General features: G+C 37.5%; 1 long non-coding RNA gene across 1 annotated transcript in view; it reads right to left on the bottom strand.

Moving 5' to 3' along the window:
• Window positions 1–337: 337 nt before the first annotated feature.
• Window positions 338–25,765, bottom strand: part of LOC130020113 (uncharacterized) — a 36,015-nt gene continuing 10,587 nt past the window's right edge. The window contains exons 2-3 of the long non-coding RNA XR_008791952.1: window positions 3,536–3,599; window positions 338–393 (exon numbers count right to left, since the gene is read on the bottom strand). This is a non-coding gene — a long non-coding RNA (uncharacterized LOC130020113). The remainder of the gene's footprint in view (window positions 394–3,535; window positions 3,600–25,765) is intronic.

Below are 25,765 nucleotides of genomic sequence, written 5' to 3'. Positions count from 1 at the left end.
AAGCATACGTAATATTAATCATTTTGTATGGACACAGTAAGAAATACCTTGAGCTTATAGAATTGCTCTCCCAGGGCCATCTCAATCTCAGACGGCAGTGCTCAGGCCAGATATCTTTCCTATTCTTAGCAGCAGGGTCCTAGTCTCGTCATTACTTTTGGATCATGAGAGCATTTGCCTATGATCAAACTCTAACTTATAATTAAGAACCGTGGTACCTTGGCCTGGCCCATCGCTATGCCAGGGTAGCACATAACTTACCTGGCTTGCCCTGGTTCCATCCAGTCCCACGTCGGGACTCTGCCCTTGGGGTGCTAGGAAGTGAGGGCAACTGAGGCTTAAGTTGAGAAGGCAGATGCCCAGGAGTGAATAATATCCAAAGCCAATTAAATCCTATGTTATAAAGCATAATATTAATTAATTGTCTTCCTGTATCTATACAAAAGGACATTGCATTAAAGTAAACTGCTCAAAAGACATAAGGACAGGAGAAAGGCACTATTAACTTACAGTACAGCTTCAGTGTCTAAGAAGGATGAGACCTTACGAATTGGTTGGGCAAGAGAGCATAGAACTAGTTACAGACAGACAAAGTAATGGGAATGACTCGGGAGCACTGTGATGGGTGTAACCTGATAAACCTAAGCTCCATGTACTCCAACAGGGGGCCCTCAAAATAAATAAGTAAATAAAGTATAAAATTCTTAATAATTCAATTATATATAAGATCACTTCCTTTTATTCTTATTAATATTCTAAAAGACATATGACAAATTATTCGATTAGAGTTCTATACCTTTGGAAAATAAGCTGCCTCAGCACAGATGTGTATATGTTTAAGGATATTATACTTTAGCCAATTAAAGAATATTTTGACCCATATTAGATAATCATCACTCTTATTTATTGTATTAATATAATTTTCCAGTATATTTAATGTAATTTTCTTGACTAATGCTGAACAAACAAAAGTTTACAAAAGAAGAGTTAATACAGATTTGCTGGGAGATAATATTATGCCTTCAGCAATATTTTAGGAATCAGATTATTGAATTATCAGTTTTGGATATGAGATTATTGTCATTAATAATCTACTAGAAAACAAAGATTTTTGTGGTAATTAGAATGGAAGGGAATCCTATTTTATTTTGTTTTTTAAGGGCTCACAGTCAGTTATGTTCAGAGTGACTTCCAATGGTGTCCAGGGGATCGCTCAGTGAAGGAAATCAAACCCAGTGAGTGAGTCACACAGCATGCAGAGCTTGTACTCAATTCATTGAGTTCACTCTCTCATTCTTCTCTTTTGCTTGAAATGGAGACTGGTAGTTCTGAAGACTAAGATTCTATGAAACTTTGGTGTCTAGCACACAGGAAAGTGGGTGATCAAAGGAAACATAACTACATAGCATGTAGTGTATTTGACAAAATAATGAACCAAAGCAAAATATTTTAATATATGTTGGTCATTTAAAAATTTTAAATGTCGGCACAAATATAATTTGAACATTTAATATACTTGTAAATGCAAAAATAATTATATTTTAATATATTCATATTAAAGTCAATAATTATTCAAAAAATGATATACTTTGTAGGTATTTTGTAGATAGGCAAATACATTTATTTCCAACTAAACATAGTTTTGCTAATATTTGCTAAACCAAGATTTAATGTGCTTAAATATTCTTCCAAGTATATAAAATTTTTCAAAGAGCAAGAATCTCCAAATTACTGATTTCTGACATTTACACTTTAGGTGTCTTATGCTATAAAATATGTTTTCTTTAGAATCATGTTGCCATGGTGATTTTTTTCTAGTTTTATTTATTCATTTATTTTAAATTTTAATTCTTTTTTTTTTTTTGAGTCACCATGAGATACAGAGTTACAAAGCCGATCATGGTCAGGTTTTAGTCATGCAGTGTTCCAACAGCCATCCCTCCACAGTGTACATTTCCCACTACAAATGTCTCCAGTTTTCCTCCTGCCACCCTCCCCCCTGCCTTTCTGTATAGTAGGAACTTTCCTTATCTTTCTCTGTGTCTGTTTCTGTCTCTATGTCTCTCTGTGTCTCTCTGTCTGTCTTTGTCTCTGCTTCTCTCTCTCCCTCCCTCCATCCCTCCCTCCCTTTCTCTCCTCTCTCCTCTCTCTCTCTCTCTCTCTCTCTCTCTTTCTCTCTCTCTCTCCCCCTCCCTCCCTCTTCTCCACAGTGGGGTGGTAGGGCATTATGGTTTGCAATACAGGTACTGAGAGGTTATCATGTTGGTTCTGTTACCTAATTTCCCCACACACAGTTTCTAACCCAGAGTGATCATTTCCAACTGTCTATCTTCTTCATGATTTTCCCATCTCTATCCCAGCTGCCTTCTCATCAAGCATTTGAGGAAGTCTTCAAACTGTGTACCTTCTTTGTTTTTCAATTTTATACCCAAAATATTTATGGTGATTTTATTTCTTGGAATTTTAGAATCATTTAAAATATGTCTGAAAATTTGGAAATATTGTAGGATTTCAGTCATTATTTATCTTTTATATCAAAGTAAGATGTAATTAAATTTAAATTAAATTCTCAAATAAATTTGGACATTTAATTGATTTTATTTATTTATTTATTTTATTGTTTTGTTTTTTTAATTTATTTATTTATTGAATCACTGTGGGAAAGGTTACAAAGCTTTCAGGTTTAGGTCTCAGTCATGCAAATATCAAACACATTTCCCTTTACCAATACTTAATTTATTTTAATTAGAACAGAAAAATCGAGTTTTTCATTGCTGACACCACTTTAAAATAACACAACTTAAAAGTAATTATGAGTTTATGCAGGGAAAAATTATATTATTTAGTTTTATAATAATGTTTGCTTTGTATAAACTGGAACCATTTAACCTATTCATAATATTATGAATTTTTCTATGGCTATCTAAAGGCATAAACAATTTTGAAATACACCTTCAAATTTTAAATTTTAAAATATTAAAGATATCTTCCTTGTCACTTTTGCTCTCTTTTTATATAGCTACTTTGAATTTAAAAAGAAAAAGAAGGAAAAAATAGAGTTTTGTGCCATATAAATAAATGCAGATCCTGGAACCGCGCGGCCGCGAATCAAAACTTTATTTTTATGACATCTTATTATCTCATTCCTACTTTGGACAAACTTGCAGGCTATCGAATGTAGCCTGCCCACAGGGCAGAGTCTGGCAAACTCCCCGTGGTGTACCAAATATGCCAAATACCAGTAACAATGATGGGTCTCATTCTCCTAAAGAGCCGTGAATATAATCTCAGGGCTAGGATGAAAGAGACGTTATTGGGGCCTGCTCGAGGCAATCGACGATTAACAGGATGATGAAATGAAATGAAATATAAATAAAGACATCCAAAATAACAAATACTCTTCTCAGGGTTTCAACATGTAACATATTTTTTCTTTGTCCAAAAGGAAGGTCATTCCCATGAAAAATCTTAAAAAATAATTCATGGATATGATGCTAATTTTCCAAGACGACTTTTTTGAATTACATATGCTTACCTTGAAATTCTGTCCATGTTCTCATTACGAAAACTTCTTAGGTGAGACAAATATTCCAAGTAGCCTGTAATAATTATGAATAAAATTATTATGACATAAAGAATGTTTGAAACTTAATTTGTCCAAGTTCCAAATGCAGCAAAAGAATTGTATTTAAGAGTATATCAGAAATAACATGTAACTCAAAGAGTGAATAGCACAGCGGGTAGGGCCTTCGCCTTACAAGCGGCCAACTTGGCTGACCCGAGTTCGATTCCTCCGCCCCTCTCGGAGAGCCTGGCAAGCTACCGAGAGTATTCAATATGCTAGACACAGTAACAACAAAAGTCTCCAACGGAGACGTTACTGGGCCCGCTCGAGCAAATCGACGATCAACGGGAGGGCCTTTACCTTTTAACTCAAAAAACTGAAAGGAAATTTTTACTCTGTTCTCAGCAGTTATATAAATCTTAATTTTCTACAAAAATTTAAATTACTCTAAAAATTCACAGAACAGTTTTTGTTTTATTTCTGTTTTAAGAAATGTATTTATTTTTGCTGGTTTCCTGAAAATTGCAGTTATAAAGCTACTTGTGACTGAATTTCAGGCATACAATGTTCCAATACCCGTCCCTTCACCAGAAAAAACTCCCCTACACAACATCCCGTTTCCCTCTGTTCCCAAGTCTGTCTCTATGACAGACATATTTCCCCTCCATAATTCTCCTAGTATTACCTTCCTGAATTTATTCTACACCCATACCCATACCAGTGGCAAGCTTCCAACTGAAAACTCTTTCTCTTGCTCTTACTTCCTACTTATGTTCCCCTGGTAAATTTCTTTATAGCCCCCCTACTTGAGAAATCTTTCTTGAGCTGTGCCAATCTCTTTATGAGCTATGCCATAGTTTGTTGATCCATTCGTCTCTTCTGGGGAGCTCAAATTGTTTCTAAAGTCTGCATGAACTGAGGCACTGTAACACTGTACCACTGTCCTCCCATTGTTCATCTATTTGTTCCAGTGGGCCTGGTAATGTTGTGAGACTTGTTGTTAATGTGTTTGGCATATTGAATACATCTCGGGAAGCTTGCCAGGCTTTGCCATGCGGGCTAGATGCTCTCTGTAGCTTGCCAGGCTCTCTGAGAGGGGCAGAGGAATAAAACTCTGGTTTGCCGGGTGGGCCGTATGCAAGGCAAACACCCTACCTACTGTGCTATCGCTCTAGCCCATGAACTCATGAACTTGGGAGTGCAGATATCGTAACTGCTGTATGATTTTGGATCCAAGGGTATATTCTGAGAACTTGTATTGCTGCTTCAAGTGGGAGCTCAATTTCCAGTTTTCTGAGGAATATTGGTATTGTTTGCCAAAAAGGCTGAACCAGTCAGCATTACAACCAACAATGAAAGAGAGTTCGTTTCTCCCCAAATCTGAGCCAACACTGGTGATTCTTGTTCTTTTGGATGTGGGCCAGTCTCTGTGGTGTGAGATGATATCTCATTGTTGTTTTGATTTGCATCTCCCTGATGACTAGTGATGGAGAGCATTTATTCATGTGACTTTTGACCATTCGAAATTTCTTCAAAGAAATTTGAATTTTTTCTTCTTTGAAGAAATTTCTCATCATTTCTTCTCCCCATTTTTTTTGTGGTTTATCTGTCTACTTTTGGTATCAATGTGATATGTGCCTCATAGAAGCTGCTTGGGAGTGTTTTTTTTTTCTTCACTTTCCTGGAAAATCTTGAAAAATATTACCAGCTTGAAAAGCTGGCAATCAATCATCTTTAGAGGTTTGGAAGATTTCCAAATGACTAAAAGGCATATGAGAAAATGTTCTATATCACTAAACATTAGGGAGATGCAGATCAAAAAAAACGCTTGATCACTTGACTTCCTGTTAATCATTGATTTGCTCGAGTGGTCTCCAGTAACATCTCCATTCTTCCCTGTGGTTTGCTAGTGTAGCCCAATGGCATCTGTTCGTTCTAGGAACATGAAGAACCTCAAATTGATCATTCGGGGTCTTGACAAAGAAGCCTGACCATCTTGTAAGTGGGCGGCCACATGGTCTCTTGACGTCCTATGGAATCCAGCTGGTAATGGCTCTAGTCCAGCAGTTGTCTCCAAATCTCATTAGGTGTCCAGCCAATCTGATTTTTGATGCCTTGGCAAAGGAGACAGCGTCCCTGATTCTTGACCATCAATGGAGGTCAGAACTCCAGATTCTTTCTCTCATTTGAGTGAAACATGATACTCCAAGCGTAGCTCTTTTGATTCCTCTTTGGGCGACCCGAATAGCATTCTCATCCTGTTCTCGTAGGGCCCAGGTCTCTGAGGCGTATGTTAATGCAAGGAGAAGAGTGGAATCGAAGAGATGTGCCCGGAATCGGAGGTTCTTCATCCTCTTAGCTATTTGTATGATGCTCTTGAAGGCGTTCCAAGACGCTCTCTTTCTGTGTGCTACTCAGGTGCCAGGTCATTTGTCATGTTTCAGATATGGTTGTTTGGTTGAAAGCAAATGGAATGTCCGGAATGAGACTGTTTTTCATAAACATTGTCTTCGTGAGATTCATCTAGAGACTGACCTTTCCACACTCACGGTCAAAGTCGGCCAGCATTTGTGCTGCTTAGTTAATGTTTGGTGTTATTAGAATGATTGTCATCAGCAAAGTGGAGGTGGTGTAATTGCCAACAGCCTATCTTCACTCCCATTCCTTCCCATTCCAGTCATCGCATGACGTTCTCGGGGGTGGAATGAAGAGTTTTGTTGAAATGGTATCTGAACCCCTCTCTTGACATCGATGATCACTTCTTTGTAGAATGGTGAGATCCTGGTAGTGAATTCGTAATCCAGCTCACAGAGGAGCTTGATGTATTGAGTATGAATGCCCTGATTGTTTAGGTCTTCAATGACCACTTCCATCTCAAGAGAATCAAAGGATGTAGGGAGAAAGGGACTCTCCTTCACTGCTGGTGGGAATGCCGACTGGTTCAGGCCATTTGGAAAACATTAAGGATGGTTATCAAAAAATTATAAATTGAGCTCCCATTTGACCCAGCAATACCACTCCTGGGAATATATCCTAGAGAGGCAAAAAAGTATAGTTGAAATGACATCTGTGCTTGTATGTTCATTGTGGCACTGTTTACAATAGCCAAAATCTGGGAAAAAAACCCAGTGCCCAAGTTCAGATGACTGGTTAAAGAAACTTTGGTACATCTACACAACGGGATACTACGCAGTTGTTAGAAAAGATGAAGTCATGAAATTTGCACACAAATGGATCTACGTGGAAAATATCATAAGTTAAATGAGTCAGAAAGAGAGGGACAGACATAGAAAGGTTGCACTAATCTGTGGAATGTAAAATAACAGAATGGGAAAAGAACATCCAAGATTATTTGAGATAAGTACCAGGAGGTTTGCTCAATGTCTTGGAAGCCAACAGCACATGTTGGGGGGGGGGGGGAGCAGCTCAGATAGAGAAGGGATCACCAAGAAAATGGTGTTTGAAGGAGTCGCTCAGGAGGGGAGATGCTGAAAGTAGACTATACACCGAACACAATGGACATTCAATACCTCTATTACAAACAACTACCTAAAGAAAAGAGAGAGCAAAAGGAAATGCCCTGCCACAGATGCAGGGCAGGGTGTGGGGGAATGGGGTAGGGAGATGGGGTGGGGGGGTGAGAGGCTTACTGGGATCATTGGTGGCGGATAGTGGGCACTGGTGGAGAGATGTGTACTCAATCATTGCGTAAATGAAACCCAAGCACAAAAATTTGTAAGTCTACAACTGTAACTCATGGTGTTTCACTAATAAATTAAAAAATAAATATATAAATAAATAAATAAAAGAAAATTAAAAAATTTTAAAAATAAAAATAAAATATTAAATCATTTACTATTCAAAAAATAAAGGTTTGGAAGAATTCAGTAGTGAAACCACCTGGACCTAGGTTTTTATTTGGGGGAAGATTTTTGATTACCATTACAATTTCCTTGATAGTGATAGGTCTATTTGGTATTTCATCTCTTCTTGGTTCAACTTTGGGAGGTTATAGTAATCCAGTAATTAATCAATTTCTTCTAGAAATATAAGCTAAAGCAATGAGAATTATGATTAGTTTATCAGTATCGTTTTTTTCACATTTAAATTTAAAGCACATCTCTGAGAAAATTAATGTTTTAAGTAATGTAATTTTGTTTTATTAGAAGGTAGGGATATTCTAATCAATTTCTTTCCCTTCAAGTAAAAGATGCTAAATAAGTCCAAGGTAATTTTTGTTTTTGTATACTATCTGACAGTTCCCAGTAAGTATTTCTGATTTGGTTAGTAATGGTCAGTACCAGCAGTTCTTAGTGGACATGAGGTTACAGAGTTCAAACCTGGACCCTTGCAGGCAAAAATAATATCCAAATGTTTGAGTTATCTCCTAGCCAAAAAGTCAAAACAACGTTTTCACAATGTGATATTATAAGCTAACATCACAGTGTGATATTATAAGCTTATATCTAAAAGCAGATAGAATTCATGAAAAAAATGATACACATTCTTCAGATGATTTAGTGTCTCAATATTTATCATACACCAGAGATAGGAAATAATATCTAAAAGGGAATTTTTCTACATTTATTGCTCAAGAATACAACTTAATTAAATAATTTAGCCATAGATTAACTATAGGTAATTAGTTTTCTATTTTTTTTCAACATATGTGAAGCAAAGGATGCTGGCTATATTAATACTTTGCCACCCTGATTGCTTTTCTGTATACAATGTCTTCAGGTAAGATCTATTAAAGAGAAAACATCAAAAACCTCAGCAATAATCACAAAAGACTGATTTAGAGTAGTACGTGCACTTACTTTGAAACTGTTTTGAAAACATTGTATAACACCTGCATGTCTCCATTAATTATGTTCAGGGTTCTTTTATTCTAGGTCTGCATTTTTAATACTAATATATGGAATTTTGGTGTAACTAATGTATCATCACAGTTTGCAGCAAAGCGGCAGATATGTAAGCAAGTGAGAATAAATATTATATAAGTTATGTTACTTTCTCTTCTGCACAAAAAGGAAGCACATTCTATTATTTATTCTATGATTTTTTTTCAAACTCCAAATTTATATAGGCTAAAATAGCAATGAATAAATAAAAAAAATTCCTATGTGAACAACACAAGTGTATGCAAGCTGAGTGATTCAGTAAATTATAAATCTTTATAATGCATGATATGCTTAACTAGGAAACTAGGAAAACACTATACATGGGATAAGAAAAGTATAAGAAAATAGATTTTATATATATCCTTAATATCTTAGGATATACTATACTTTAGTTTTAAATTGAAATAATGTGAAAATTTACTGTCAGCACAGTTTATACTTTACATATTATTGTCATTTTCCTCAGTTCACTTCTATATGTATTAATTTTTCATTTTGTGTTGATTGTGATACTAATATCACATGAACATCTGCATGACTGTAGACAATCTTGTCTATTTGTGTGAGAAGAATTAAAATTTGGGCTAAAGTACTTGTTAGAGTCTTCATTTCTCCAACCAAAGAGGACACCTCTGAATGGAAGAAATTAAACTTCAAAGATAGCAAGAGTAGGCTACCCAGATGGTAATTCTGAGTTAGTTTTTTTTAAAACTTACTGGTTCCAGATCTGGGCCAGGATGGATATCATAAAATTGTCAGGGCGTGAACCCACCCCCAGAGCCATTTTACATCACACAGCAGTGAAGAAGAAAACTGGCTGGAGGGTGCCACAACTCCCTGGGAATTCTCCGGGACCCACACAGAGCTGATATCACCAGGAGGTCCCAGATGGGGTAGGCGCTGTCTCCCCACCTTCTCCTGATGGAATCCCGGTGACCATGAGCTTCTACAAGCATGACTCTGGCATGCGGGTTCTAGGACTATTTTCTGAACTGTTCTCACGGTGATTCAATAAATAAGTAGAAAAAAAATTAAAAAAAAATTGTCAGGCGAAACACAAAAAACATTCATTTGAAAGCATCTATACACACCCATGTTCATTATCATACTTAGTACAACAGACAAGATATGAAAACAACCCAAATGCCCAACTACAAATTCATGGGTTAATACATTATGGTATATAGACACAGTGGAATACTATACAGCACCAAGAGCAAAAATCATGCAACTTGAAGCCACATGGATGGAACTAGAGGATATCATGCTGAGTGAAGTCAACAAGAAGTAAAGAGATAGATACAGAATGATCTCCCTCAGACGTGGGGCTTAAAGATACCCAGCAAGGTGGTCACACAGATCCGAAGACAACACAGTGGTAGAACTGATACACAAAATTGAGTCAGGTGAGGAGTTTGGGAGGGAGGAGCATTGGGGTTCTTGGATAAGGGATGGGATATACTGGGGATGGGTGTGATGTTGGTATTGGAATTATGTGCATGGTAAACCATTATTAATGGCATTATAAACTACAGAATCTCAATAAAAAAGAAAAGAAAATGCTAATCTAAAAAAAAATTGTCAGGGCCCATACAGGAATGAGAAAACCTGGTGCTAGAGAAGGAAGACAGATAATGAAATTATGTTTCCTACTTGATGGCATATTTGTGACTCTTCAAGTACTATGGGGTTCTGGTTATAGATTTTGGAGTGTCATGTTTGCAAGGCAAATATTCTACTATATATTGAGCTATCCCCTTCTATTTAAAATATTTCCCTTTTTACTGTATTTTTCTTTTCCTTTTTGTTGGAACATAGTTCTAAACATTTAGGCTTAACATTTGTTTGCCCTTTCACCCTTGGTACAGGGAGCTTAATTTTATCAGGTTACACCCATCTCAGTGCTCCTGAGACACTCCCATTCCTTAGTTTATTGGAATATAGCCATCAGCTGTCCTAGGGTAGGGGAAGCAGCCCGAGATCACCGAACACAGGAGGCAAGAGAGAGCCACGGGTTTTCATATTTGTATTTTGAATACACACTTCTTTATAATATTTTCTTTTTCCTCTTATAATATTTTCAAAGTCTAAGCACACTTGATAAAAGAATAATTATAACATGTTCTCATGGAATATTTTACCATCATCATCATAATCATCATCATTAACATTATTATTGCCATTATTATCACCCTTATTCTTGTAGTTTCTTATAATGTTCTGACTGACACAAATTAATTTTGGTGTTAGGCTTTTATAACCTATTAGTTATAAATGTAAACTAATCTCAACGCTTATATTTCTTAAGTACTTTTTAGCTTATAATCTAAACATAAAAGAATACAAATCCAATTACTACACAGATATAATCCTAAACTTCATTAACATCCCATCCTAACAGTGAAAAACAGAGCTTACTCCATCCATCATCTCATCTGTTATTCAATTACAGTGTGTGTCTCTGTGTATAAATATATATATATATATATATATGTAGAAATCTTTTTAAATTTTTCATTAGTGAATCACCATGGGGTACAGTAACAGACTTACAAACTTTCGTGCTTGCATTTCAGTCATACAATGATCAAGTATCTGTCCATCCACCAGTGCCTATTTTCCACCACCAATGATCTCAGTACCCCTTCCACCACACCCACCGCATCTCCCCACAAACCCACCTCTGTGGCAGGGTATTCCATTTTGTTCTCTTTCCTTTTGGGTGTTGTAGATTGCACTAGAGACATTGAGTGACCATTGTGTTCTATCTATAGTTTACATTCGGCTCACAGTTTCCAACCCACACTGGTTCCCCAATATCCTTTACTTGGTGTTCCCTTCTCTATCTGAGTTGCCTTTTCCCCTGGCATTTGAGGCGGACTTCCAAACCATAAGTAAACCACCTGGTCCTTATTTCTACTATCTTGGGTGTTAGTCTCCCATTCTGTTACTTTACATTCCACAAATGAGTGCAATCTTTCTATGTCTGTCCCTCTCTTTCTGACTCATTTCACTTAACATACCTTCCATGTTGATCCATTTATGCACAAATTTCATGACTTCATATCTTTGAACAGCTTTTACAGGTTATACAGATTGTGACCTAAGTCTGCAGTGCTAGGAAGCGGGAAAAGTAATGGCAGAGCTAGAGTGGTGCACAGTGGGCAGGGGTCTGGAAACCCAGTAGTAGAAATCTTAACCAATATTCCTTTAACTTTTTGTCAGGGCGAGCTTCACATTTTCTCTAATTGGCAAAAATCTAAAGGCTATTTCATTTAGAAAGCAATTTTTCAGTATCTTTCTTTTGATTTCCTTCCAAGAGTTGTTTCATACATTTTAAATGAATTTAGATACTTTTGTATCTTATTTTGATTTACGTTTTTCATCACTGTATCACTGTCATCACTGTATCAGTGGCTCCTTACTTGTCCTTCCCAACGGTGACATATCGGAGGCTTTTTCAGTGTCAGGGGAATGAGACCCGTTATTGTCACTGTTTTTGGCATATCGAATACACCACAGGGAGCTTGCAGGGCTCTACAGTGCAGGCGGGATACTCTTGGTAGCTTGCAGGGCTCTCTGAGAGGGTCGGAGAATGTATATAAGAGAATACAAGCAAGTATGTTAAAACCAAATACATTGGCTGTTTTAGGTATCTCAGCAGGCTCGACTATAAGAGGTCACGTGACCACATTTGTGTCGTTGTGCTTCTGGAAGCTTTATTTTCTAGTCTCTGGATCTAGGCCATTGATGGGATTACATGACGCTGGGGGCAGTTTGTGGGTGTGACTGCCAACCCATTGGAAAATGGGGGATTTGTGTGGAGGAGGCCCAGTCCCGAACCAAGCAGGCTTGAGGATCTCAGCCCGGAGTCCTGCATACGTGGGTTCCTCTACCAGTTCCTTCATGCATGAGGCTTGTCTGAGCATATGGAGAGTGGCCTTGAGCATGGCCGTGGCTGGGTTCTGGAGATTTTTGGCTGTTGGGGTTCAATTAAATGGTTCTGAATTATCTTCAATTAAATTATGATTTTTATTTTATGAATTAGAAATAACATATCATTATATTAGCTTCCAAGTTTTGGGAATTTGGGAATGATAAATGTGACCATCTAGGGATTTGGCCATTTAGCCTTTGACCTAAAACTTGCTTCTTAAATTTGAATTCAGGGAAGGGCTATTAACAGTAATAGTGGTCTTTTTTGACAATTTGTTTGTGCTTAACGTCTTAAAAAATGATAAACTGTATGGCCTTGAGCAATATGTCTCATAGGAATAATGTGATTAGGGCAGTGAAGATTAAGGTCATTAAGAAGTTCACTTCTAAATGGTGATGGTGCTCCCACAAGTACTGCTACCCAAAAGAAGCTCACTTATGGGCTTCAGTAAAAAGTCATCAGACCTACACTATCAGGTCAGTTACAGACAGGAGTTATTTCTCAGTCATTTAATAATTCACATATAGCCAGGATCCAGAGAGTATAAAACCAAGCTCCTGGAAGAGAACAACGTAGAGTCTCCTGCCCCCGCACCTGGCTGTCCTCACCGGGGCCCCTTGGAGGAGGGCAGGTTGAGTTTCCCTCTCCACCCCGAGTAGAGCCCCAGTAGTTTAAGACCTCTGGGGCCCAGCCACAGCCATGATGAGACCACTCTACACATACTCAGATCAGCCTCACACATGAAGGAACCGGCAGAGGAACCCAGGTGTGTTGGACCCAGGGCTGAGATCTTAAAGCCTCCTCAGTTCGGGACTGGGCCTACTCCAAACAGACCTCTTATTCTCTAATTCTCATTCTCAGAGAACCCAGCAGGTTACTGTGAGTTTCTTGTCCACATATATGCCTGATTGGGAACACCTGTAAAGGTGATTAGAGGCTTCCCTAAAAGCCTTCATCCCTCTTGGAGAGCCCGGCAAGCTACCGAGAGTATCCCACCCGCATGACAGAGCCTGGGAAGCTACCCATGGCGTATTCGATATGCCAAAAAAGTAACAGTGATGGTCCTCATTTCCCTGACTGTGAAAGAGCCCCCAATATGCCATTGGGCTACACTAGCACATAACAGGGATGAATGGAGACATTACTGGCACCTGCTCGAGCAAATTGATGAACAACGGGGTGATAGTGATATATATATATATAGTAGCTCCCTTTCTTCAATTTCATCCTCCAAAGCCAGTGTTTCCTTGTTCAGTTTTAGTCTCATTAATCTATCAAGGGGTGACAAAGTGGTGCTGATGTCTCCGATTACTATTGTGTTGCTACAAACTATTGTGTTGCTAACTACTTCCTTCTTGAAGTCTATTAGCAATCATTTTTCAAGTATTTTTTGGTTTCTAATTGGGTGTTTTTAGGGGTGTAATTTCTTTCTGGTATATGTATTCCTTGATTATTAATAAATGACTTTAATTGTCTCTTCTAAGCTTTTTCAGCCTAAAATCTTTGACATCAGATACTATTATGGTCACCGCAATCTGTTTAATGGAGTTTTTTGCTTAAAGAATTGTTTTCAAGACTTTGATTTTTGAGTCTATGATTGCTCTTATTATTCACATGTTTTTCTTTTATGCAGCAAAATGTTGGATTCGATATTTTAATACATTTTGCCAATCTCTGTACTGTAATTGGTGTCTTTAGACCATTGATGTTGAGCAAGATTATTGGGAGTTTGTGCCATTTGTGCCATCTTTCTCTTATAATGTGTTGTGTTTTTGGGGTTTGTCTTGCCTTTCAGTATCCCTTTCAGTAATTCTTTCAAAATTAGTTTTGACCCTATCAACTTCCTTAGCTATTGTTTATCCATGAAATTGTGATTATTACTTCATATCTGAATGAGAATATAGATGGTTAAAGTATTCTTTGTGTCAGGTCATTTGTCATATTAACTTCTCGACCTAGGTACACATAGCTGTTGCATTCGGAGATGGTCGTTCCGTTGAGAGTGAATGGGGCATCAGGAACGAGGCTGTTTCTCATAAACATTGTCTTCGTAAGATTCAGCTGTAGTCCTACCTTTCCACACAGTCAAAATCGGCCACCATTTGTGCTGCTTGGCTGATGTTTGGTGTTATTAAAACAATGTCATCAGCAAAGCAGAGGTGGTGTAGTTGCTGAACATATCTTCACTCCCATTCCTTCCCATTCCAGTCATCGCATGATGTTCTCGAGGGTGGCATTGAAGAGTTTTGGTGAAATGGTATCACTCTGCCCAACCCCTCTCTTGACATCAATGATTACTTTTTTGTAGAATGGTGAGATCCTGTAGTGAATCCGCAATACAGCTCAGGGAGGATCTTGATGTATTGGGCTTGAATGCCCTCATTGGCTAGGGCTTCAATGACCGCTTCTGTCTCAACAGAATCAAAGGCCTTCTTTAAATCAATGAACGTTAAACAGAGCGGCATCTTGAACTCCCGAGAAACCTCAATGAGCTTGGTTATCGTGTGGATATGGTCGATGGTGCTGAATCCTTTGCGGAACCCGGCTTGCTCGCATGGTTGTCCTTCATCTAGTGTTCTGCCAATCCTATTTAGGATGACTCAAGTGAACAACTTGTAGATGACAGACAATAGGCAGATCGGGCGATAGTTGCCAATGTCATGGATGTCTCACTTCTTGAACTGTATTACGGTCCTGCTGGTTTTCCATTGGGACAGAACTTTGCATTCAGACAGGTAGCATGTGAAGAGCCGAGTCAGTGTATTGATGAGTACTGATGGCAGGTTCTTCAGGTGTTCAGGTCTGACCTTGTCTGGGCCGGGTGCTGTTTGTTTCTTTACTGATGAAATGGCGTGTCGAATTTCGGAAGGGAGAACATTGGGAATGACATATCCATCCTGTGGAATTTGGTATGTCGGCAAGTGGACATGGCTATCGAAGATATTTGAGTTATTTGAGTAGAAGTCATGGATAATCTTCTCCATTGCCATTCTGGAGGATGTGATGGATTCATCAGGATGTTGAAGGGCAGTTATCTTGGTCTTGTAGTTGGCGAAGGACAGGTGGGCGTTACAAATACTTTTCCCAGCTTCTGCCGCATCTACCAGCACTTCTGCTCTTCTCTCTTTGAGGTCTTCCTTGATCGCATCTCTGCACTGCTTTGCAAGCTCGGACGTTAGCTTGCGGTTGCCTGAGGCATGCGCCAAACCACGCTGGCGAATTAGCTCAAGAGTTTTCGAAGACAGGCGTTTTTTTGTGGCTATCTCTCTCTTGGCATTTCTTGCACATTCATGGAGGTGCTTAACCAGTCGATCGTATTCCTCGTCAATGTTGTCAATAATGGCATCTTCCCATGTTGCCGCAATAGTGCCAAAGAGCTCCCAGTTGGCGGTCGTTCTGGGAGTTCTCTTTTTGAACTTTGCAGCCCTTTCTCCCTGCTCTGTGAAGTAGAATTTTGCACGAAGGAGACGGTGGTCCTATCCCGTTCTGAATTTTGGGACAACAGTGACATCGGTCAGGCAAAACTGTCGATTGAATATGATGTGGTCTATTTTGTTGTGGAATTGTCCACCAGGACCATGTCCAACGTTTAGATTCTGCCTTCTGGAACTGTGAGTTACCATGGATGGTCTTGGTCAACATGATGAATTCAGACAGTCTCTCACCCTGTTCGTTCCATTCTAGTTCATGTGTCCTGATGTGAAGTTCTTCAGCTGATCTTCTCAGTCCTATGCTGGCATTAAAATCACCCACAATGATCTTGTAGAAGGTGTGGTCTTCTTTATAGAACTTCTCCAGCTCCATGTAGAACTTCTCGATTTCTCTTTCATCATAATGAGATGTTGGTGCATAGACAACGAAGATAGAAACGGCCGGCAGTGAGCCACATCTATTCAAATGTAAACATCCGATTCGGGTTGTTAGGCATTCGAGTGAATCAATGCTCATGGCCAAGTTTGTCTTGACAAGGACACCGACACCTCCGATACCTCTTTTATCGCATGTTCCGAGGAACAATTCTTCTCCAGTGTCGAAAACGACATGGTGAGATTCGTGCCTTCTTGTCTCGGTCAGACCAATGATGTCGTACTTGATCATTCACGCTTGTACCATCAGGTCCTCGATGGATGCATCTGATGCTAGCGTACATGCATTGAAAGTACAGATGATCATTTTTGTCTTCCTTCGTTGTGGCAGCCTAGTTCGGCCTTGAGATTTTATCAGCCTCTCCTTTCATATCCTTCTCAGTGCTGCCATGTCGGTGAAGCCTTCAGGGTCAGGTTAATGAGACCAGTTGTAGTTACTGGTTTTGGCATATCGAATACACAACGGATAGCTTGCCAGGCTCTTCCATGCGGGGGGAATACTCTTGGTAGCTTGCCAGTCTTTCCGAGAGGGATAGACCTGGCACCCGAGCTGCACAGGAGGAAGAGAGCGGCTTGGAACACCTTCAAGAACGTCGAAGAAATAGCTAAGAGGATGAAGAACCTCCGGCTCTGGGCATATCTCTTTGATTCCACTGTTCTTTCTGGATTAACATATGCCTCAGAGACCTGGGCCCTATGCAAACAGGATGAGAACGCTATTCATGTCTCCCAGAGAAGAATTGAAAGAGCTATGCTTGGAATATCACGTTTCACTCAAATGAGAGAAAGAATCCGCAGTTCCGACATCCGCCGACGATCAAGAATCAGGGACACTGTCTCATTTGCCAAGGTGTCGAAAATCAGATGGGCTGGTCACGTAATGAGATTTAAAGCGACTGCTGGACTAGAGCTGTTACCGACTGGATTCCACAGGATGTCAAAAGACCGCGTGGCCGCCCACCTACCAGATGGTCAGGCTTCTTCGTCAAGATCATGAACAATCGGTTTGAGGCCCTTCATGTTCCCGGAGCGAACAGATGCCATTGGGCTACACTAGCACGCGACAGGGACAAATGGAGACGTTACTGGCACCTGCTCGAGCAAATCGATGACTAACGGGAAGTTAAGTGATTAAGTGATTAAGTGAAATTATTCTTGATGCGGCCTTCCTTTCATTAAGTTATTTTATTATATCCCAACATTTGGGCCACACCTGGCTGTGCTCAGGGCTTAGCTTTGGTTGTGACATAGGCTAGATCAGGGGAGAACTGCACCTTTGTGTTTTATCTGCTTTATCCTTACACATGAACGTGATTCCGGTTGGTGAGAATGTATTGACTGGATGCTGATTCATGATGATGCATCATTAGAGAGCACATCAGTTGGTGTAATCGCTTCCTTGCCATTTCTGTCCATTTCAGTTATAATATTCTCTAATACATTTATTATGCATTTCAGCACAGTTTAGTAGAAATTTGAAAGAAGGGTCTATTTAATGGGCCAGAGCGATAGCATAGCGGGTAGGCATTTACCTTGCATGGGGCCGACCCAGGTTTGATTCCTCCACCCCTCTAGGAGAGCCCGGCAAGCTACCAAGAGTATTTCACCCGCATGGCAAGGCCTGGCAAGCTACCCGTGACATATTTGATATGCCAAAAACAGTAACAAGTCTCACAATGGAGATGTTACTGGTGCCCATTCGAGCAAATTGATGAACAACGGGAGGACAGTGCTACAGGGCTACAGTGCAGGTCTAATAATAATAAAAACTAATAAATAAAACTACTAATAGTCTTTAAAGTAATAAAGTTTTTAAAACTTTATTTAAAAGTTTGTATTGGGTTAGGGATGTTGCTCAGTATTAGAGCTCTTGCCTTGCAAGTACGATTCCTTATGTTTTATCCCTGGCAACAGAATAAAATTGTTTAAATAATATTGGTATATAAAAGTATCCCACATAGCAGAGCCTGGCAAGCTACCTGTGGCATATTCAATATGCCAAGAACTGTAACAATAATGGGTCTCAATCCCCTGACCCTAAAAGAACCTCCAATCTGCAGCATTGGGAAAGATGAGTAAGGAGACACTGCTAAAATCACAGGGCTGGGACTAATGGAAATGTCACTGGCGCCCACTTGAGTAAATCGATGAACAATGGTATGACAGTGATACAGTGACAGTGATCCTGACATTGGTCTAGGTTCTTAAGGGCTTCATTAAATAAGTCTGCAGTAAATCTAAGGGACGTTCCTTTGTAAATAATTTCTTTGATCTTGTTTTCAGTACTATATCTTTATCTATGGTATCCATCATTCTGATTAGGATATGTCTTGGAATAATTTTTTATAGGAATATCTTTTAGATGGTTCCTTTTTTAGCTTTTTGGATTTGGATGCCTGCATTCTCCAGCTTCTAGAAGTTTTCAGCAATGATGTCTTTAACTGTTATTACCACTCATTGTGAAGCTCACTGATTTTTTTTTCAGCTGTTTTTACTCTACTATTGAGGGCACACACTTGAGTTTTTCATTTCACCTACCAACTTTTTATTAACGATACTGCTGTTTGTAGTTTTCTTATTTCCTCTCTCATTTCCTCCTGTAGTTTATTGACTGCTTGATCCACTGTTTTTCTCATATCCTCAAATATTTTATTGGATGTCCGATCCACTATTTCTTTGAGTGTAAAATACTGCTAGCAGCTTATTGGCATCCATGTAAAATCTTTCCACCTAGTCATGTCTTGTTCCCTTATTCCATGCTCCTTGCTGCTCAAATAACTAAGAACAATGTTCATCTGACCATGAGAAGTAATCTCTGCCTATAAAGATGAACTCTGTCTTTTGGGTTAAATGTTCTTCCTTGTGATTATAAAGGAGTGGTTTTGTGAAAGGTGTGTTGGTTAGTTTCCCAGTACTTTTTTTTAAAATTTCAAAGAATTAATCATTCATATTTTAACTTTTACTTTACTGAAAAGGGTCATTTTGTAGAAAAAGCTATAATGCGATGAATCTTTACTGATATTGTTGTATTAGCAATATAGAATTGTTAATCTGTAGTCAGTATCAGTCTCAATAGAAACTTACATAATTGACCAATCATGATCTTGATTCCTGAATAAAATTCAGAAAATGCTGTATTTATAGGTTTAATATATTTGGTCTTGGTTCCTATTACAGAAAAGGAATTGCACCTTATCTCTATTGTTTCCCCTCTATGTTTTTTTTAGTTCAAGTCAAATGCATTAGCTATGACCTTTCATATTATAGATTAATTATATCAATAGTATTTCTATTTTTAAATTTTATTATTTGTACTAATATTTTATTTAGGTATCATACTTAAAATACTATTGAAGTAATCTATTTAGAGTTTCAGATTTACTACACTATTACAAGTAAAAATAGCAAAATTAATTTGACTGAATTACTTCCTTCCATGCTCCCACTGCCGATATCACATTTTTATGATTTAGATATTTCTGGTATGAAACTTTGTAAATTTTTTCCATGTTTACTTACCTTTTATGTGTATATTCCCCTCCTATCCATTTATATTGAGGATTGGGGGTGACTATGTAATAAGATTTGGTCATTTATTTGATTAACAGCAGCATTATTTTGGGTAATTATTAGTGGTAATGAAATTGTACATTCACAGTTTCCAACTGTTAACTTTTTATATGAGCACATTACATACCAAGACATCTTCATTCCTTATTTTTTACTTTCGTATTTTATTTACTTTGGTTATATAGATTTGAAAATTATTTGTCCCATTTTCATTGAGGTTCCATGATTTATAACATTGTTAAGGTTGTTCATGCACACGTAGTTTCAACACCAAACTCACCACCAGACTGCCCACTTCCCTCCACTGCAGTCCCAGGGTCCTCTCTTCTACCCTTGACTCTGATTTCCAAATTTTTGCAAATTATATAACACTTAGAATATTCCTATGTATACTTAACTTGATGAATTGCTTTTTAGAAAAAAATACACTCAGTATTATGGTTGGAATATGAAATATTTTAGAAATGAAACATTTTAATATTTAAGTTGCACCTAAAGTTAATTTAAAAACAATTGGAAATGCCATTATTTTAAACATGACAAAATTAATATTAAAAACAAAATATATTTTATGCTTTATTTTGAGATAAAATACTGTAGTAAGTATTATGTTTTAAAAAGAAAAATGCATGTTTTACATAAATATTTTATTATTCTCTATTTTGAATAATTTGTTATATTGTCATTTATTCAGAAAATATAACTTACCAATAGCATAATCATGTCATAATGCAATTTCCTATGACTTTTTAGTTATTTATTGTCTTTATAATATATTTAGACATCAAAAATATTATATTCATATTAAATATAGGGCAATAGACATTGGGATTCATACAAGCTAAAAAAAATATGGGGTAAAAGTGCTTAATATTGACAATATACCAATCTCACTATGCATACTTTTCAAAATAGAAAAATTAAGATAAAATTACTTTTATGTCTTTAATATCTCTTTAATGTCTTTATTTTTTCTTTTGAAATAGTACATTTTCCAAAAAATATTTGCCACCATTTCAAAATTTAATATTGCTAAACTTTTCAGCATGTTGTATATAAGGTATAAAAGTTGAGGCTTATTATTACAAAAGAAAAGATATTTTGTTAACTACAGGAATGTTTAAGATTCCAAGATAAATTTAGTGTGCTATAGTTCAGAATAGAAAAATGTATATTTATATTCTACTCCTTTTGTCCTGTGGATTAACAAATTTGACAGAGTAAAATTTTACTTGGGAAATCATTAGTGAGAAAAATATTAAGTGCATTAGTGAGAAGAAATTTCAGTGCACTTTAGAACACTATTGTGATATTCTTCTTTTTTTTATTATTTTGTGTCGCACCCGGTGATGCACAGGGTTTATTCCTGGCTCATGCATTTAGGAATTACTACTGGCAGTGCTCGGGGGAACATATGGGATGCTGGGAATTGAACCAGGGTTGGTCACGTGTACAGCAAATGTTCTACTCGCTGTGCTATCGCTCCAGCCCTGATATTATTCTTCTTTATGGCATCATATTTGTCATTTTATTTATGACACTTTTAGGGTTGGTGGACATAGGAGGTGAGCTAAGCATGCGTTTTGGCTCTGTGCTCAGCATCACTCCTGGCAAGACTCAGGGAACATATTCGGTGCTAAGGATGGACTCTAGATTGGCGATGTGATTTTCCAGTTAATATCACTCTGAAATACACCATACAATGATCATATTTAAAGTAAACATGTCACAATTTCATTTAAAAAGTGTCTATTGAGAAGGTGACTTAATATGTATAATTCAGGGTCATGGTAAAATATACAAAGAATAATTTATGCCCTCCTGAGAATATGATTTCATGTAAATAACACACTTATAAAATACAAATATAGTTTAATTTATGCTTATCATTCTTGTTGGAATTATACAGATAGCACTTTCATATGAGTTTTTAAACTATGTTGATTTTAAGAGATCAGTGTGAAATTTATCAAATTAGCTTTTTTATTTAGTTGTCTTAAAGTCTTGAAAGTCCTATAATTTCTTTTTACTTTTTTTTAATCTCTGTGAAATAGACCCTTACAAAGCTGTTCACTATTGGATTTCAGTCATACAGTATTTCAATACCCATCCCTCCACAAGTAAACATTTCCCAGCACCAGTGTCCCCAGGCTGACCTCCCATCACCCACCCACCACCCACCCCCAACCCCTGCCTGCTTTTATGCCTCTATGGTAGGCACTTTTCTCTCTCTCTCTCTCTCTCTCTCTCTCTCTCTCTATATATATATATATATATATATATATATCTCCCTCTTTCTCTCTCTCTCTCTCTCTCTCTCTCTCTCTCTCTCTCTCTCTCTTCCTCCCTTTTTGGGTATTGTGGTTTGCAATATTGATACTGAAAGGTTATCAAGAATATCCCTTTACCTACTTTCATGATCATTCCCAGCTATTATTGTCATGTTGGTCTCTTCCCTATCTCACCTACCCTCAGCCCCCCCCCCACAGCCCCCCCACACACGTGTGGTTAGTTCCAACCATTGATCAGTCCTCTTAACCTGTTTTCCCTGGCCATGGGTATTAGTTTTCTACTATGATTATTTTTATATATCACAAATGAATGCAGTCATTCTATTTGATTCATTTCACTCAACATTATACTCTCCATGTCCATCCTTTTATAGGCAAAATTCATGACTTCATTTTCCCTTACAGCTGCATAATTGCATTGTGTAGATGTGCCATGGTTTCTTTATCCATTCGTCTGTTCTTGGGCACTCAGATTGGTATTGTTTTGCTTTAAAATATTGTCATTTCAAAGCTGGAAAACCTGAGTATAATGTTATATAAGAAACAGCAGATTGTACCCATATCATGTTATAATGAAATTTGCAATTGGAAACTGAAGAGGGAAATAATATTCCCAATGGTTAATATGCTGAGATGATTACATTGCTAAAGAGAAAAAAGTTAAATTCAATCTGTATATTATAGTTAGAATACATCACAAAATAGTTCTCAAAATAATAATCATCTACATTTATTGTACAGGTTTGTTTAAATAAAGTGTATTCAAAATCTTATACATATCATATAATTAAAATGCCACTTCAAGTACAACAAAATATTCAAAAATATTTAACTTCCGAATTTCTATTCCCTATAAGAAAAGTACAATGCTCAAAGTTGTGTTTGCCAGTTTCACATGATAAGTGTATCTTGGCATTATATTTATCCTCTGGCATGCTATTCTTAATTTTTTTCAGTCTAAGCATTTCTGAATGCTCTGTTCTCTACTCTCCCAAACCTCTAACTCTTTCCTACCCCAAGTTTAAAAAGTTTAATAGATTTATTCCCACATATCCATAGCCATGTAAAACACCCCTTGATTTTTATATTGAAATAACTGAATAGAAGGAAACCTCAAATGTATACTTACTCAAGCAAAGTTAAATGGTTATGAAAAATTTTCACATAATACATATTGATAAAATTATCACTGGAACCAGGGAGATAAGTCAAAGAACTATAGCGAATACTTTGTATGCAGGAGTCCTAGGTTCACTCCCAACACCACATGGTGCCCTAAAGACCAACTGGGTGTAGCCTCTGAGTACTACCAGGTGTGGCCTAAAAGAAAAATAAATTAGCATTTGAATTGGTCTGATAAAATTAGGACTTTAACTTTTTGTTTTTTAACCTCATTTGGGGTTAGGGAAATTTCTCAAGGGACTAGAGTGCATATCTGACATGTACTATATTTCTTACACCACATAATTCCATTTAACACTTTCAGAATAGCACTGGTCGACCACAGCAAGGGTAAGCTTGGGCATCACTCGGCCAAGTACTTTGGGCACAGGCCCAATGGCTCACTGAACACTATTTGGGAGACTTGTCCCTCCAAATCACATATGTTCCTTTTTCTGTAAAATGCCATCTACACTTCTAAAATACATGGTAACACTGGACTTGGGCTGGAGGGATAGCACAGCAGTGGGGCGTTTGCCTTGCAAGCGCCAACATGGCCGACCCGAGTTCGATTCCTCCGCCCCTCTCGGAGAGCCTGGCAAGTTACTGAGTGTATCTCGCCCGCACGGCAAAGCCTGGCAAGCTACCCGTGACGTATTTGATATGCCAAACACAGTAACAAGAAGTCTCACAATGGAGATGTTACTGGGCCCACTCAAATCGATGAACACTGGACCTAATACTACTTACATATTAACCCTGATCTCAATGAATATTTCTTAATGTCAAATCTTTCATATTCATGCACATAGTCTGTTGATGCCTGATTTTTGTGTGTGGGAGTTGGTGGGGAGATAGGTTGGGCAACATTCAGTGATGCTCAGGGGTTACTCCTGGCTCTGCACTCAGGAATTACTCCTGATGGTACTCAAAGGACTGTGTGGGATTCTGGGAATTGAACTTGGCCAGTAGCATGCAAGGCAAATGTATTCACTCTGTCTCTCTGGCTCTCTCTCTCCCTTTTGTTTTTTTGTTTTTTTGTTTTTTTTGGTCATACCTGGTAGTGCTCAGGGTTTACTCCTAGTCCTCAGAGATAATTCCTACCAGTGCTCAGGGAACTATATGTGGTGCATGTCACCATCTGTGTGCAGGGACAATATCTGCCGTACTATCTCATTGAACCTTTTCTTCTCCTTTTTAATAAGTCATGCCATAATAAATATTAAGAAAACTCTTAAGTAATAATTTTTAGCATATATTAATAGACACGTACATATCAAAACTGCTGTTTGTGTTCATATTTCCTATTGTGTCATTTATAAATTTCTGGGAGAGTTTGGGATTGCCCTATAATTTTAGCATTTTTATTTTCTCCTCTCTAAAGAAATGAAAACTTCAGTAAATACTCATGAATGGGGTCATCTAATAAATGTTTTCATTAATATTGTGAAATTCATTTAATTTGAAAAGATATTTATTATATAAATTGAATAAAGAATAATTCATGTGTTCATTTTCTCCTGTTTTCATAATTTTATAATGTAATAGAACTTCAAAAAATTAAACTAATATTATAATTATATTATAATAATTATAATAAAACTAATTCTAAAAAAATAATATTATAATGAATTAAATTTATAACAGAGGAAGATTGTCATTAAAGATAAATTCCATAAAATTATATGGAATTCGTGAAGGTCTAATATGGTCTGCTAATTCTGGGTTTTATTCTAGATAATTGCATTTCACAACAATTATAGTAAATATTTACTTGTGAACATTATAAAGTTATTTCCATTTGCATAACTGTTCTAATTCTTTGTCATAATGTCTATAGGAATAATTTGCTACCCACTGGAGTATAGATTTGTCACGGAACTGAACATAATAATTATAAAGATCATGACAAAAACAATTGCAAATTACAATTTAATAAAATAATATTTTCTACATGTAACTAAGTGAAACTCTTTAAGATAAATATAATCCTAATAAGTTTTTGTTAGAGACATAGCACAGTGGGTGTGGCACTTTCCGTGAACAAAGCTGACCTGGACTGGATCCCAGGCGTTCCACCTGGTCCCCTAAGCCCCACCAGTAGTAAATCTTGAGCGCAAAGCCAGAAATAACCCTTGCACATGCCGGGGGTGCTACTCACCCCCTTCTATATAAGATTTATTTTGTTAATAGCTGAATTTTTTTCTAGATGAGTGAAGTTTGCAAGAAGGATAGTGACAGACACAGAATGATCTCTGCCACATGAACATAAAGAAACATAGTAGTGGGATAACAAACGTGCAAAGGAAACTGAAACTAAGAATCTTTTCCAGTAGGAAGCTTGCCACAGGAAAAAAATAGTGGGGTGTGGCAAAGGAAGGTACTGGGACTAAGGTGGAGGGAAGTGAACACGGGCGGAGTTTGTGGTTCTGGAAGTTTTATATATTAAATTATACCAATCACAATTTTCT

The sequence above is a fragment of the Sorex fumeus genome, unplaced genomic scaffold (assembly GCF_029834395.1).
Source record: "Sorex fumeus unplaced genomic scaffold, SorFum_2.1 ptg000010l, whole genome shotgun sequence".
Taxonomy (NCBI): Eukaryota; Metazoa; Chordata; class Mammalia; order Eulipotyphla; family Soricidae; genus Sorex; species Sorex fumeus.
The sequence above is the reverse complement of the archived record's forward strand: the minus strand, read 5'-3'. Positions and strand labels throughout refer to the sequence as shown.